Source organism: Hyla sarda, chromosome 3 (genome assembly GCF_029499605.1).
Source record: "Hyla sarda isolate aHylSar1 chromosome 3, aHylSar1.hap1, whole genome shotgun sequence".
Taxonomy (NCBI): domain Eukaryota; kingdom Metazoa; phylum Chordata; class Amphibia; order Anura; family Hylidae; genus Hyla; species Hyla sarda.
Window position 1 is genome coordinate 289,243,074 of NC_079191.1, and position 17,458 is coordinate 289,260,531.

The following is a 17,458-nucleotide window of genomic DNA, read 5'->3' on the forward strand; positions in this document are numbered from 1 at the left end:
TTCACTATACATGTCTTGTGCCTGTTTCACTTGACCCCAATTCTCATCAGTAGGATTGTTCTCGTATACACTTTCGGCTACAGCTATTTTTTCCCATTATAACCTTCTCCTTATCCTCACATTTCTTTTTAAACCTAGCGATATTTCTAAGAAGTAGCCCCCTCAGAAAAGCTTTTAATGTATCCCAAACTACTAGGATATCTGCTGTCCCTTTATTTCCCAGAATTCTCCGATCTCAGTGCTTACTCCCCTTGTTACATCCTCAATTTTTAACCAGTGATCCTCAATTTTTAACCAGTGATGATTTATATACATACTCCTTATTGCTTCTTGTTTCTTAAACTCCTTTTTTATACAACATACTAACATTGCATGGTCCGATATACACCCGGGTTCGTACACTATTTTGTGAGTAAAAGTTATTCCTGCGCTGTTAACCAAAACGTGATTGATTCTAGAAGCTGTTTTGTGAGTGGCATTGTAACACGAGAATTTCCTCTTATACGGGTATAGGCTTCGCCACGCATCTTCTCAACCCACCTCTTGACACCAATTATACAAAAGAGTATTACTATTTCCCAGATTTCTACCCTGCCAATCTATCTCCTTATTCATAAAACTATTCATGTCATCGTGACATATTCTACTTTAACACAGTGGTAAATTGTTGTCATTACTTACATCCTTTCTTGGTGAAAAATCCCCAAATTTCATAAAAATTTTGAAAATGTTGCATTTTTCTAACTTTGAAACTCTCTGCTTGTAAGGAAAATGGATATTCCAAATAAATGATATATTGATTCACAAATACAATATGTCTACTTTATATTTGCATCATAAAGTTGACATGTTTTTACTTTTGGAAAATATCAGAGGGCTTCAAAGTTCAGCAGCAATTTTCCAATTTTTCTCAAAATTTCCAAAATCTGAATTTTTCAGGGACCAGTTTTGATGTGGATTTGAGTGGTCTTCATATTAGTACGGATATTCACAGGCGCTCTAATGGATAGAGGAACAGAGTGATGAAAATATGTACGTGTTGGTAAGTGAAAGGGATGCTGCCTTGTATGTATTTGTGTTCCTGCCTTCCCCAAATGAACTGGTAAAATACCAGAAATGCAAAAGATAAATTAATTATATACTGGCGCAAGTAAGGTGAATAAATATGTATAATATTTATTTATAGCAAATTTAGAAATAAAATTCTAGATAGTATTGAAAATGTAGATAGTATTAAAAAGGAGGAGAAGCAAAATATTGCACAAAAAGTCCAAATCTGGCACAAAAAGAGACCTGATGTGTGTAGATATCCTTCAGGAGGTCCAATGGTGATCAGAGCTCCTGTATGTGGGAGACAAATATATATGCAATACTTTAGTGTCAATGAATGAATTAATATAATATTGTAGTCCGACTGGAGATTGAGAGGTATACGTACCCGTAGTGGTACGTGCCTTAGTGGGTCTCTGTTCAGCCTACAATGTCGAGGTCCGGGTATAGGGAGGTGTATCTAAATCAAATACATGTATAGGTGGTAACTCATGGCAACCTTCAAAGGTGTTAGAAAGAGAAGTGCAGTTACTTTTCTTACCCTGCTGTTCAGCTTGATAGTTATGCTTGTGATGTACAGAGTGCTTGTAGTATGCTAGGTGCTGCTTGATGGTACGGCACTGAATGACGTAAATATGATGTGCTGGAAACAATTAATAGAGCAAATGGTATATGCAATGTTTGCTGTAAAGTTCTGCACAGTGAATGCCACTATCACTCTTGATGTGGTACCTGTATCCGTGAAGATATGGATATTTCCTGATGTCCTTGTGCTGGCGTTGCGTGCGGACTGATGCGGGGAGATAATCGTGTGGTTCCTAGCGTGCAGGGTTAAGCGGGAGAACAACCGCGGCCGGCGGTGTCTCTACCGCTCCCGGTCACCTCGCTACACGCGGGCAGGAAAAAGGGAAGAGAAAAAAAAAAAAAAAAGAAGTTGCCGTGTGTGACGTCACTACGGAGCTGCGGATGCACCAAAAAGTCTTCCGACGCGTTTCGGAGGTAATCACGGCCCCCTTTGTCTGGGAAAGTTACGTAATAGGTACTCCGCTGTCTTTATATGTTCTGCTGATTTTGATTGACATCCCGGTCCTATCCGTTAGTTCACCATGATTATATTCCGGTAATCCGTTAAGTGGTTGTTTTTACTTGCAAATTATGTGTCTTTTCATTTTATAATGTGCATAGTCCAAATCGGAATTGAGGCCGTAAGGTACTCCAGTGTTAAACTCATATTACTTTTGCTTCCGCTCTGGACATGTGCGCTATATAATTTCCTCCTCGCCAATGAGGGGAAATTACTTCTATTCCACAGAAGATGGAATCTTTCATAGAAGTATTGTGTTTATCCTTATAATGTTTAGATAAAGGGTGGCCCTCAAAACCTCTGTTTATGTTGTACAGATGTTCATCAATTCTTTGGGAGAGTATCCTTTTGGTTCTTCCAATATACCATTTTTTGCAAGGGCATTTTATACCATATATTACTCCTTTAGACTTGCAATGGATAGGACTTTCTATCTTCCTTTTTATATTTTCATTTTGTATCTGGACAATGGGAGTAGTAGAATTCATAACACGGCATGGTTTGCATTTACGGCATGGAAAAAACCCTATGGGTAGGGGAAATACAGAGTTCCCTTATGGATTTTCGTTTTTTACTGTTGGTGCTATTATGTTACCTACATTTCTTTCTTTTCTAAAAATGAATATTGGCTTATTTGGTATTTTTTCCCCAATTGTCTTGTCGTTTTTCAATATGTCCCAGTGTTTCCAGATTATTTTCTTGAAAAGATGGCTCTGATAAGAGTATGTGGAGAGGATTGGAATTTTTATTTTTGTTTCATTTTCATCCTTTAGCTCATGTGTTGAATCTTTTTCTTTTTTCTCCTCTTTCAATAATTTCTCTCTCTCTATCTTGGCAACCTCTTTACTGGTTATACTGAGTATTTCTTCCTCATAGCCTCTATTGAGGAATTTTTTTACTTAGATCTCTAGCCTCTTGTTCATAATCTTCTATTTTTGTACAGTTTCTTCGTGCCTGAATAAACTGACTGCGTGGAATGTTTGCTAGTCATATCGGTAAATGACAGTTGGTCTTTTTAATGAAGCTATTGCGGTCAGTTGGTTTGTGGAAGGTTTTTGTTGCAATCTGATTTTCCTTAATGTAAATATTTAAATCCAGAAAGCTAATACTACTCATACTGCATGTGGCGAAAAAATTAAAAAAAAAAAAATTTGTATTCAAATCTTCTAAAAAGAGTTTTAAAAGTACTTCCCCCCCCCCCTCCCCAGATAAAAATGACATTGTCGATGAATCGCTTCCACAGGACCAAATTCGCACCCAGCTGGCCATCGGGATGTGACAACTCTCCCAATGACGTACATAAAGATTTGAATAACTGGGTGCGAATTTGGTCCCCATCGCCGTGCCCCATGTCTGTTTATAAAAATCCTGGCAATATTTAAAATAATTATGCTCCAAAATAAATGTGATGCAATCGTCTATGAACATCACTTGTTCCTTAGGTATGTCCTGTTGAGTGTTTAAAAAGAACTCCGCTGCTGCCCTCCCTTTATCATGCTGAATAATTGTGTATAGGGAGGTGACATCAATTGTTCCCAGGATATAGTGCTCTTTCCATTCGATTCCTTGAAATATTTCCAGTATGTGGGTTGTGTCCTTAAGATACGCTGGTAGTTTTAGTACACATTCTTGTAGCATAGTATCCACATACTGAGTAACATTAACTGTAAGGCACTTAATGCCGGATACTATCGGCCTTCCAGGTGGATTTTGAATATCTTTGTGGATTTTGGGAATCGGATAAAAAAATTGTATTTTAGGATTCTCTATCCATAAAAATTCCTCCTCTTTCTTTGTGATGATACCACTTTTAGAACCTTAAGGACACCACCCACATACTGGAAATACTTAAAGGAATCGATTGGAAAGAGCACTATATCCTGGGTACACTATATGTCACCTCCCTATACACAATTATTCAGCATGATAAAGGGAAGGCAGCAGCGGAATTCTTTTTAAACACTCAACAGGACATACCTAAGGAACAAGTGACGTTCATAGGCGATTGCATCACATTTATTTTGGAGCATAATTATTTTAAATATTGCCAGGATTTTTATAAACAGACATGGGGCATGGCAATGACCAAATTCGCACCCAGTTATTCAAATCTTTATGTAGGTCATTGGGAGAGTTGTCACATTTATCCCGATGGCCAGCTGGGTGCGAATTTGGTCCTGTGGAAGCGATTCATCGACGATGTAATTTTTATCTGGGGAGGGGGGGGGAAGCACTTTTAAAACACTTTTTAGAAGATTTGAATAAAAATGATTTTTTTTAACATTTTTCCGCCACATACAGTATGAGTAACATCAACTTTCTGGATTTAAATATTTACATTAAGGAAAATCAGATTGCAACAAAAACCTTCCACAAACCAACTGACAGCAATAGCTTCATTAAAAAGACCAGCTGTCATTTACCGATATGGCTAGCAAACATTCCACGCAGTCAGTTTATTCGGGCACGAAGAAACTGTACAAAAATAGAAGATTATGGCTAGTGATCGAAGTAAAAAAAATTCCTCAATAGAGGCTATGAGGAAGAAATACTCAGTATAACCAGTAAAGAGGTTGCCAAGACAGAGAAATTATTGAAAAAGAAGGAGAAAAAAGAAAAAGATTCAACACATGAGCTAAAGGATGAAAATGAAACAAAAATAAAAAAATTCCAATCATCTCCACATACTCTTATCAGAGCCATCTTTTCTGGAAACACTGGGACATATTGAAAAAGGACAAGAAAATTGGGGGAAAAATACCAAATAAGCCAATATTCATTTTTAGAAAAGCAAAAAATGTAGGTAACATAATTGCACCAACAGAGAAAAACAAAAATCCAAAAGGGAGCTCTGTATTTCCCCTACCCATAGGATTTTTTCCATGCCGTAAATGCAAACCATACCGTGTTATGAATACTACTACTCCCATTGTCCAGATACAAAATGAAAATAGATAGGAATAGGAAGATAGAAAATCATATCCATTGCAAGTCTAAAAGGAGTAATATATGGTATAAAATGTCCTTGCAAAAAATGGTATATTGGAAGAACCAAAAGGATACTCTCCCAAAGAATTAATGAACATCTATACAACATAAACAGAGGTTATGAGGGCCACCCTTTATTATAAGGATAAACACAATACTTCTATGAAAGATTCCATCTTCTGTGGAATAGAAGTAATTTACCCTCATTGGCGAGGAGGAATTTATATAGCACACATGTCCAGAGCGGAAGCAAAATGAATATGAGTTTAACACTGGAGTACCTTACGGCCTTAATTCCGATTTGGACTATGCACATTATAAAATGAAAAGACACATAATTTGCAAGTAAAAACAACCACTTACCGGATTACCGGTATATAATCATGGTGAACTAACGGACAGGACCGGGATGTCAATCAAAATCAGCAGAACATATAAAGACAGCGGAGCACCAATTACGTAACTTTCCCAGACGAAGGGGGCCGTGATTACCTCCGAAACGCGTCAGAAGACTTTTTGGTGCATCCGCAGCTCCGTAGTGACGTCACACACGGCAACTTTTTTTTTTTTCGTTTCCCTTTTTCCTATCCGCGTGCAGCGAGGTGACCACCAGGTCTTCATATTAGAAATACCACATAAATTACCCCATTATAAAAACTGCACCCCCCAAAGTATTCAAAATGACATTCGGAAAGTGTGTTAACCCTTTAGGTGTTTCATAGGAATAGCAGCGATATGAAGGAGAAAATTCAAAATGTTTTTTTTACACTCATGTTCTTGTAGACCCAGTTTTTGAAATTTTACAAGGGATAAAAGGAGAAAAAGTCCCCCAAAATTTGTAACCCAATTTTTCTCGAGTAGAGTAAGGAAATACCCCATGTGTAGACGTCAAGTGCACTACTGGTGCACTACAATGCTCAGAAGAGAAGAAGTCACATTTGGCTTTTGGAAAGCAATTTTGCTGAAATGGTTTTTGGGGGGCATGTAGCATTTAGGAAGCCCCTATGGTGCCAGAACAGCAAAGAAAACCCACATGGCATACTATTTTGGAAACGACATCACTCACGGAATGTAACAAGGGGTACAATGTGCCTTAACACCCCACAGGTGTTTGACAAATTTCCACTAAAGTTTGACAGGAATGTAAAAAAATTAGATTTTTTCACTAAAATGCTGATGGAGAAAAAGCCTCCCAAAATGTGTAACCGCATTTCTTCTGAATATGGAAATACCCCATATGTGGATGTAAAGTGCTCTGCGGACAAACTACAATGCTCAGAAGAGAAGGAGCGACATTGGGCGTTTGGTGAGAGAATTTGGTTGGAATAGAAGTCGAGGGCCTTGTGCATTTACAAAGCCCCCATGGTGCCAGAACAGTGACCCCACATGTGACTCCATTTTGGAAACAACACCCCTCACAGAATTTAATAAGGGGTGCAGTGACCATTTACACCCCACTGGCGTTTGACAGATCCTTGGTACAGTGAGGTGTGCAAATGAAAAATTAAATTTTTTATTTTCACAGACCAGTGTTCCAAAAATCTGACACCTGTGGGGCGTAAATACTCACTGTACCCCTTATTACATTATGTGAGGGGTGTAGTTTCCCAAGTGGGGTCACATGTGTGGGGGGGGGGTGAATTGTTCTGGCACCATGGGGGCACCATTGTAAACACATATGGCCTTCAATTCTGGACAAATTTTCTCTCCAAAAGCCCAATGGTGCTCCTTCTCTTCTGAGCATTGTAGTTCGCCCACAGGGCACTTTACATCTACGTATGGGGCATGTTCTTACTCGGAAGAAATGGGGTTGCAAATTTTGCGAGGCTTTTTTCCTATTTTCCCTTGTGAAAATGAAAAAGAAATGTTATTTAATTTTCCCATCCAACTGTCCATCAAACAACTGTGAGGTGTTAAGGCTCACTATACCCCTTGTTACATTCCGTGAGGGGTGTAGTTTCCAAAATGGGGTCACACATGGGTATTTAGTTTTTTGCGTTTATGTCAGAACCACTGTAAAATCAGCCACCCCTGTGCAAATCACCAATTTACGCCTGAAACGTACATCGTGCACTCTCACTCCTGAGCCATGTTGTGCACCCACAGAGCATTTTATGTCCACATATGGGGTATTTCTGTACTAAGGAGAAATTGCGTTACTAATTTTGGGGGTCTTTTTTTTTTCATTTTACCTCTTGTGAAAATGAAAAGTATGGGGCAACACCAGCATGTTAGTGTAAAAATTTTATTTTTTACACTAACATGCAGGTGTAGACCCCAACTTTTCCTTATATGGGGTAAAAAGAGAAAATGGCCCCCAAAATTTGTATAGCAATTGCCCCCGAGTACGGAAACCCCCCATTTGAGGCCCTAAACCGTTTTCTTGAAATACGACAGGGCTCTGAAGTGAGAGAGCGCCATGTGCATTTGAGGACTAAATTAGGGATTGCATAGGGGTGGACATAGGTGTTTTCAATGCCAGTGATTCCCAAAAAGGGTGCCTCCAGCTGTTGCTAAACTCCCAGCATGCCTGGACAGTCAATGGCTGTCCGGAAATGCTGGGAGTTGTTGTTTCGCAACAGCTGGAGGCTCCGTTTTGGAAACACTGCCGTACGATACGTTTTTCATTTTTATTGGGGGGGGGGGACAGTAAGGGGGTGTATACGTAGTGTTTAACCCTTTATTATATGTTAGTGTAGACTAGTGTAGTGCTTTTAGGGTAATAGGGTAAATTCGCACTGGCGGGGGTTTACGGGGAGTCTCCTGTTAGGAGTTTGCAGTGCCGCAGCTAAAACTTGAAGCCGGAAATTCACTGTAAACCTGCCCGTGTGAATGTACCCTGTACATTCATATGTGGGGGGCAAACCTCCAGCTGTTGCAAAACTACAACTTTCAGCACTGACATACTGTGCATGTTGGGAGTTGTACTTCTGCAACAGCTGGAGGCACACCAGTTGGAAAACCTTGAGTTAGGTTCTGTTACCTAACTCAGTATTTTCCAACCAGTGAGCCTCAAGCTGTTGCAACTTCCAGCATGTACTGATCGCCGAAGGGAATGCTGAGAGTTGTAGTTATGCAAAAGCCGGAGGCACGCAATTACAACTCCCAGCATGCCGAGACAGCTTTTGCTGTTCGTGCATGCTGGGAGTTTTGCAAGATTTAGAGGGCCATGGTTTAGAGACCAACGCACAGTGATCTCCAAATGGTGGCCCTCCAAATGTTGCAAAACTACAAATCCCAGCATGCCCAGAAAGCAAACTGCTGTGTGGGCATGCTGGGAGTTGTAGTTTTTGCAAGATCTAGGGGGCCACAGTTTAGAGACCACTGCACAGTGATCTCCAAACTGTAACCCTCTCTAAATCTTGCAAAACTACAAATCCCAGCATGCCCAAACAGCTGCCTGGCCATGCTGGGAGTTGTACTTTTTCAACATCTGGAGGGCTACAGTTTAGAGACCACTGCATAGTGGTCTCCAAACTGTCGCCCTGCAGATGTTGCTAGGCAACAACTCACCTGCTTCCGTAGTCTGCAGGATCGCCGCACAAGCTGGAGGATCGCCGCCCGGTAAGGGACCTCCACCACCACATCAGTTCCCCCCTGCTCTGCCTGGACTACCCTTCAACTCTTAAATTCCCACGGGCGTAACTGTATGCCCTGCGTCCTTAAGGACTTAGGATGCAGGGCTTATGCATACACCCTGCATCCTGAAGAGGTTAAAATTGCCCTACTCTGACCCCCCCCCCCCCCCTATAACTTTCTTATTTTTAGTAAACGGAACTGTATGAGGGCTCATTTCTTTCACCGTGAACTGCAGTTTCATTGGTACCACTTTTGCATGTGTGTGACTTTTAGATTACTTTTTATAGTTTTTTTCTTAGATGTGATAGGACCAAAATTTAGCAATTTTGGACTTTGGTATTATTTTACATTCATGCAGTTCATCGTACGGGATAATTAACATTATATTTTAATAGATCAGACATTTCCGCACGGGGCAGAAATGTTGATTAATTTAAATTTTTTCTACAGTTTTTTTTTTTGTAAAATGGCAAAAGTGGGGAATTTATTTTCATTAAAACTTTTTTTTAAATACTTTTTTAGTCTCCACAGAGGACAATTTATTGCAGTCCTTAGATTGCTAATACTGGTCAGTGGTATGCAAGGGCATAGCAATAATCAGTAGTGATGCACCCAAATTTGGGCTGCCGAAAACTATCGTCCGAAAATGTCCCTTTCAACTAAGGGAATTTTCTACTGGTAATTTAGGTGGGAGTGGCCTAACCCCTTTCCGACCTATGACGTACTGGTACGTCATGGGTAGGGTGAGGGAAATATGACGCGGGCCTGCAGGTCAGGTTCCCATCATAATTGGCAGATCCCCGCAGCTGACATCTGCCAGTAATGACAGACATTCACAGCATTTAAACATTAAATGTTGGTCATCTACAGCTCTGCAATGTTATCTCGGGCTGCAGATGGGTTACTGGGGAAGTATAAAAAAAAAAAAAAAAAAAGTTATAGGGGTCAGAAAATGACATTGAACATACTTGTTTCTTTTTCAAGTTTTCTATTTTTTCAATTTTATTTTTATTGAAACTGTAAGGATTCCTCCTTGGGGATTAGCTCCGGGATCGTCCTGGACACTGCCACGGGACACGTTTCCACTCAATAAACCCGCAGACAACGGTTATTCATGCAAGTCTGGCACCTTGCCAGCTTTATTTAGACAGGTTGCAGGTAAAACAAAACATAACTCAGGAATAAACCAAAGTCCTAGACCGTCTGGTCACTAACTACACATATCAGCATGCCCTAACTACTATCTGGTGAGCTACCCTCAGCCAGCATAAAACATGTGCCCCTGCAACCTGTTACTCACAGTTCACACCACTTCTTCACTTCTTGGACCGCTCACAGTTCGCTGTGTGTTTCCTCAACAGGGTCCGTGTGTCTCCCCCTACAGCGACATGCTGTTACCCAGGGAGAGCCCCAGCTATTCTGTTTCTTTTCCTTTTAAACACACTTTCCCTTCCTGATACCTCATTAATCAGGCCACAGGTGGAGCATTCAGCAGAGTTAGCAAGGGAAATACACCCTTTCCTTGCCACACTGCCACAAAACGTAACAAAAAATTACCCAAGTTTGGTATCATCGGAATCATACTGACCCATAGAATAAAGAAAGCATTTAGATTTACCGTATTGTAAACCATGAAAAAATTATTGCCCAACAAAATGGTGCAATTTCCAATTTTTTTCAATTTTGCCTTAAATGTACCGTATTTATCGGGGTATACCACGCACCGGCCTATAACACGCACCCTCATTTTACCAAGAATATTTGGGTAAAAAAAGTTTTTTACCCAAATATCCATGGTAAAATGAGGGTGCGTGTGTGCGCGTGTATACCCCGATACATCCCCAGGAAAGGCAGGGGGAGAGAGGCCGTCGCTGCCCGCTTCTCTACCCCTGCCTTTCCTGGGGTCTAGAGCCGTGCTGCCGGCCCTTCTCTCCCCCTGGCTATCGGCACCGCTGCCCGTTCTGTCCCCCTGACTATCGGTACCGGCGCCCCATTGCCGCCCCGTTGCCTCCCCCCATCCCTGGTGGCATAATTACCTGGGTCGGGTCCGCGCTGCTGCAGGCCTCCGGCGTGCGTCCCCTGCGTCGTTGCTATGCACGGCGCGGCGCACTGACGTCATGCGCCGTGCAGCGCATAGCAACGACAAACGGGACGCACGCCGGAGGCCTGCAGCAGCGCGGACCCGACCCAGGTAATTATGCCACCGGGGATGGGGGGAGGCAACGGGGCAGCGGCGCCGGCAATGGGTGCCGCTGCCCCTTCTCTCCCCCTGGCTATCGGCGCCGGTACCGATAGTCAGGGGGACAGAACGGGCAGCGGCGCCGATAGCCAGGGGGTGAGAAGGGCCGGCAGCACGGCTCTAGACCCCAGGGAAGGCAGGGGGAGAGTGCGTGTTATACGCCGATAAATACGGTATTTTTTCTGGCTCCGTATTATGATAAAATAAAATATTCCAATAAAAAGTACAACTTGTCCCACAAAACAGAAGCCTTAATACAACTTTGTCAGTGGAAAAATAAAGTTAGCCAAACGCGAGCCAAAAAAAACTTGCTGGGTCATGAAGAAGTTAAAGTAGGGGTGTGGCTTGGAACTTACTTAGGCAAGTTCGGCAGAAGAAGCGAAGTTGGGGTCAAGTACCAGCAGGATCACCACTTCTCCCCAAAGATCAGCACATCTGAAGCAGGGCCAGTACGTAATGATGACGGCAGAATGAAGGTTAAGGAAACCTCCGTCTGTCTTCTTAGCTCACAGGTGATGAAATCAGCCACCAGAACCACCACATCACCGCAGATGCCGTGATCAATATCAATAACGGCATCTGAGGGGTTAATGGCGGACCGTTGGGACCCACGGTCTATGATGCGAGCCCTGTATGCCCTGCATCCTCTAGAGGTTAAGGACAGGACATTTGGAGCATTTTTATTTAATTTTTTTTGTCATTCTGAACAAAGGTTGTTTGGGTTTAGTTGTCATTTACTGTACCCACGCAAAATTATATACTGTTTTTCTCATGACATATTGTACTTTTCAATAGTGGTACATTTTTGTGAATACATGCAATGTTTTTTGTGAAAAACTCCAAAATATAATGAAAATTTGAAAATGGCATTTTTTATGGTGTTTGCTGTTAAGTAAAAATGATGTCATCTTTATTCTGCGGATTGATACACTAATTGCAATACCCAATTTATATAGCTTTTTATGTTCTTTTTCCTTTTCACAACAAAATCCATGTTTTCCCTTTTTTTGTGTTGCCATGTTCCGACAGCCATCATTTTTTTTTTTTCGTCTGACCACATAATTTTTTTCAGGATGAGCTGAAATGCATGCTACGTTTTGATCATTTTTATTCCACTTTTTGGACCAAAATAAAATTCTTATGCTTTTTTAAACCATTTTTTGTTTTTTAAACCATTTACCGTGCAGGATAATTAACATTATTGCTTTTTAATGCAAGTCATATTATGTATAGGGTTTAAATTTTTTTTTATAATACAGGGTTTTATTGGTAATGGGGCATTTATAAATTTTTACACTTTTTACCAGTTATACTATGCTGCAGTACATCGTACACAGATAACACTGATCAGTGCTATGCATGTGCATAGCACTGATCAGTCTCTGCAATCTTAAAATTGCAATAAGTAGTCCCCTGTAGGGACTAAGAAAAGTGTAAAAAGAAAAGATAAAAAACAAAAAACAAGCCTTATTATAAAAAAAATTCCCCTTTTTTCCCATAAAAAAAATAAGACAACATACTTGGTATCGTGCAGAAATGTCCGATTTATTAAAATATTATGGTAATGATCCTGTATGGTGAACAGCGTCAACATTAGGAAAATACCAAAGCCCAAAACTACAGATTTTTTTAATCACATCATATATATCAGGAAAAAAAAAAGAATAAAAATGTTAAAAAAGAACCATCAAAACAAAAATAATAATAAAAATACAGATCAAAAAAATTAGCCCTCATTTATCCCCATATACGGAAAAATAAAAAATTTAGGGGTCAAAATAGGACAATTTTAAATATACTGATTTTGTTCAATAATGTATGACTTATTAAAATAATACAATAATAGGAAAACTATATAAATTGGGTATTGTTTTTCATGCACCAAGCTACAGAATAAAGAACATATAGGGGGAGATTTATCAAGGGATTTAGAGCTCTTTTTTGCTTACAAAAGTCGCAAAAAAAGTCTCATGAGCACCTAAGCAAACTTTTGTGTAGCTGTAAGCAAAAAGCTACAAAAGAACTTAAAGTGAATTTAATTTTTCACTTTGCAGCGGTCAGGGATTTATCAAGTGCGAAAGTCACACAAAAAGTTGCAGCCCCTCAAAAACACCATAAGGCTAGGTTTCCACTTGGTTTTTCTTGTACACCTAAAAAAAAAATGCCAACAAAAAACACCAGAAAAACTGCCACAGGATTTTCCTGTGTTTTGGCAGTTTTTCTGGCGTTTTCCCTGGTGTGTGGAAACAGACAAATTCGTCCCCTGTGGCAGTTTTTACACTGCCTTCTGGGTACCACTCTGTGGGTCGGATGCTGAGTGCCCGGTCCACAGAGTGTAAGGAGGTGAGGAGTGATGTACAGCATCACTGCTCACCTCCCCGGCCGTATAGTATACAGGGGGGCATAGTGTACCAGTGTATACTATACAGGAGCCGGGAATCCTGTCACCAGACTGACAGGACTCCCTGCTCCTATAGCCCCTTTGGGCGGTATACAGAATATACAGCTATCTATAGATAGCTGTATATAGTGTATACAGAACAGGAGGTCCACTTATCTCCCTCCGTGTAGCCCCGCCCCTAGTGATGACGTCATTAAGGGGCGGCACTACATGCGGGATTCAGGCTAATCTGAAGCTTTGTTCACATTGTCCGTTTTTGATAATGGGAACAGACCCTTCTGCCAGTGTCTACCCAGACAGAGAGACTCCAGCTGTTGCTAAACTACAACTCCCAGCATGCCCAGACAGCCAAAGGCTGTCTGGGCATGCAGGGAGTTGTAGTTTTGCACCAATTGGAGGCTCACAGTTTAGGTAGACATTGCATTATGGGCGCTCTCCCCTGCAGGGAGCGCAAAAAAATGTCCTAACCCATTTTTTTCTTCTCGTTTCAGATCCGTGTATGCAGAGGATTACGACGGATTCGATGGATTACGACGGATGAACTTTATTTTTTTAATTTTAATAAAATGGTTAACGAGGGCTGTGGGGGGAGTGTTTTTTAAAATAAAATAATTTTTACAATGTGTTGTGTCTTTTTTTAATTGAATATTCAGGCTTAGTAATGGAGGGTGTCTAATGGATGGAATCCATTACTAAGCCGAGGCTTAGCGTTAGCCCCAAAAACAGCTGGCGCTAAACCCCAATTACAACCCCGGTACTCACCGCCACAGGGGTGCCAGGAAGAGCCGGTACCAACAAGCCCGGAGTGTCAAAAATGGCGCTCCTGGGCCTAGGCGGTAACAGGCTGGCGTTATTTAGGCTGGGGAGGGCCAGTAACAATGGTCCTCGCCCACCCTGGTAACGTCAGGCTGTTGCTGCTTTGTTGGTATCTGGCTGATACTGAATATACAGGGAACCCTATGCGTTTTTTTTCATAAATAAATGTAAAAAAATGTTTTAAAAACGCATAGGGTTCCCCCTATTTTCAGTATCAGCCAGATACCAACCAAGCATCAACAGCCTGACGTTACCAGGGTGGGCGAGGACCATTGTTACTGGCCCTCCCCAGCCTAAATAATGCAAGCCTTTTACCGCCTAGGCCCAGGAGCGCCATTTTTGACACTCCGGGCCTGTTGGTACCGGCTCTTTCCGGCACCCCTGTGGTGGTGGGTAACAGGGTAATAATTGGAGGTTAGCGCCAGCTGTTTTTGGGGCTAACAGTAAGCCCTGACTTAGTAATGGATTCCGTCTATTAGCAGCCTCCACAACTAAGCCTGAATATTCAATAAAAAAGAAAACAACACATTGGAAAAGTGATTTTATTTTAAAAAACACTCCCCCACAGCCCTCATTAACCATTTTATTAAAATATAAAAAATCAAGTTCATCAATCGTAATCCTCTGCATACACGGATCTGAAACGAGAAGAAAAAAAAAAAAAAAATGGGTTAGGACATTTTTTGCGCTCTCTGCAGGGGAGAGCGCCCATAATGCAATGTCTACCTAAACAGTGAGCCTCCAATTGGTGCAAAACTACAACTCCCAGCATGCCCAGACAGCCTTTGGCTGTCTGGGCATGCTGGGAGTTGCAGTTCAGAAACAGCTGGAGTCTCCCTGTCTTGGTAGACACTGGCAGAAGGGTCTGTTCACAATATCCAATAAGGACAATGTTAACAGAGCCTTATACCCTTGCCAGCCTGGATCGCATATGTAGCTCCACCCTTAATGGCGTCATCACTAGGGGCGGAGCTACACGGACATGTGGGGACTGGATGGAGGTAAGGGGGCTACTCCATCTTCTGTATATACTATATACAGCTATCTATAGATAGCTGTATATAGTGTATACCGCCCAAAGTGTTAACCTACACTGTCCAGCAGTGTAAGTTAACTCTTTCCTTGCTGGGCTGGCTTAGCGCACAGCTCAGTAAGGGGTTAAGTGAGCCAGCAATGTGTATACTGTATACACATTGCAGGCTCACTGTAAGTTCTTGCTGGGCAGTGGGTATACGATGTATATCTTACTGCTCAGGATCAGCTGATCTGTCTCTGTAGCCTTGAGAACAGCTGATCCCGACAGTCACTTCAGGAGGATCGCAGCGGGTGTCAGGAGGAGTGACATCCGCTGTGATCTGTCCCTTACTGCAGGTACTACTGCTCCCAACATGGAGCACACTCTGCTGGGAGCTGTAGTACCTGCATTAATAGACAGATCGCAGCGAGTGTCACTCCTCCTGACACCCGCTGTGATGCTCCAGTATAATGTATAGATGCGGCCGGCGCTCTCCTATGGTCCCCTGCACTGCCGTATATATACACATATTCCTATTTCCCACAGAGTTGTGATTGGCTGGAACCATCTGGCCAATCACAGCTCTCTGCGAGAAATATGAATTGGTGTATATATCGCAACGGACCCCAGCGATCTGTCAATTAGTACAGGTAACTACTACTCTTATCATGGAACAGTGTGTTCCATCCTGGTAACAGTAGTACTACCTAAAAAATGTAAAAAAAAATTAAAAGTGAAACACACACACACACTACATTTTTTATTATTGTCGGCTAAATTTTTAGTGCCCTACCTGCGCACATAAATTTATCCTTGTTTAAAATTTAATTAAAATTTTGTTATAAAAAAGATGAATTTTGTTAAATACAATTTTTTCCATCACTACTGTATCTTTTTTATTATTTTTTAATGGTACCCTACTAAATTTTAATTAAAAAAAAAGGGTATCCCCAACACCTTTTTGGATCGCTTAAGTCCAAATGAGAATAAAAACCGCCTGAAAAAATGCAAAATTTAAAACCCACATGGCGTTTTTCTTGGTGTTTTTTTCACTCCCATAGACTTCTATGGGAGAAAAATGCCAAGATTTTCCCGAAAAAAACACCAAAATCTCGACAAGAGGTCGTTTTTTAAAAACTGCCAAGGAGCCCAAAAACGCCAAAAGGATTCAAAAAACGCCAAACTGAAAAACGCCAAGTGGATTTGGCATTTTGCAGTTTACTATTGACTTGCAGCTAACATCTGGCCGCAGCGATTTTTCACAAAAAACCCGCCATGCCGCAGAATGGGCGTTTTTATTGGCGTTTTTGTAAAAAAAAAAACAAGTGGAAACCTAGCCTAAATGTAAGCCAGCCCGGACCTGGCTTACAAAACGGCTTTGGAGAGCAGATTTTATATTTCCCGCTGGCAGCCGTGATCACGGCGCCAGCAAGAAATATGATATTACAATTGTACAACGGAGCACGGGCTGGCATCACTCTGCAGCCGCCTGGGCTTCGTCATATTTTCTCCCCGCTACCCTCACTTCTAATGATGGGGACATTGCTTTACATCCCCCCCACTTGTCTCCCACCCGCCCACACGGGCGTGGGCTTGGATAGGAGACAAGCAGGGGGGGGGGGGATGTAAATAAGTGTCCCCATCATTACATCATTAGAAGTGAAGGTAGAGGGGAGAAAATATGATCGAGCCCGGGCGGCTGCAGAGTGATGCCAGCCCAGGCTCCTTTTAACACACAACGGAGCAGGCGACTATCTCTATCCCTATGTAATTTCACATTTTCCGCTGGGTCCCGTGATTGGCCGGGACTGAGCAGCCAATCACGGGACCCGGCGGGAAATCAGATATTACAGTAGGGAATATAGAAACTCTGCGGCTGTTAAATGTTAAAAGGAGCCCGGGCTGACATAACTCTGCAGCTGCCCGGGACTCCCGCAGACAGGGAGATGTGTAGGAGCCGTCCCTGTCATCCCTCAGCGCTGCGGTACACACTGAGGGATGGCAGAGACGGCTCCTGCACATCTCCTGGGCCCAGCTGCGGGAGTCACGGGTGGCTGCAGAGTTATGTCAGCCCAGGCTCCCTTTGCTTTGGTGCTGCGGAGTTTACTGTCATTTAAAAAAATGTATTACAGTGATTTTCTTATCACTTCCAGCCAGGGAGCGGAGCAAATTACCGCCCCTTCCCTGGCTTACTTGTCACTCGCCTGCACCGCACAACTACAACTCAGAGCATGTCCTAACTGTTGTAGTCCTGCAGCGGGGGGAAGGCGACAAGCTTGCCATTCG

The 17,458-nt window shown here is 42.0% G+C and overlaps 1 protein-coding gene across 14 annotated transcripts in view; it reads right to left on the reverse strand.

The window, feature by feature from the left end:
* Positions 1–17,458, reverse strand: part of C3H6orf118 (chromosome 3 C6orf118 homolog) — a 303,945-nt gene that overhangs the window by 282,975 nt on the left and 3,512 nt on the right. For 2 of the 14 annotated variants that reach the window (XM_056566822.1, XM_056566820.1), the window contains exons 2-4: positions 1,592–1,693; positions 1,439–1,510; positions 1,294–1,341 (exon numbers count right to left, since the gene is read on the reverse strand). The exons of 7 other annotated variants lie outside the window; for them this stretch is intronic. The gene's annotated coding sequence lies outside the window, so the exon portion shown is untranslated. Of the gene's footprint in view, positions 1–1,293; positions 1,342–1,438; positions 1,550–1,591; positions 1,694–1,782; positions 1,798–17,458 lie in introns of those variants that run through there. 5 more of the 14 variants (XM_056566819.1, XM_056566817.1, XM_056566823.1 and 2 more) reach the window with 3 other exon arrangements.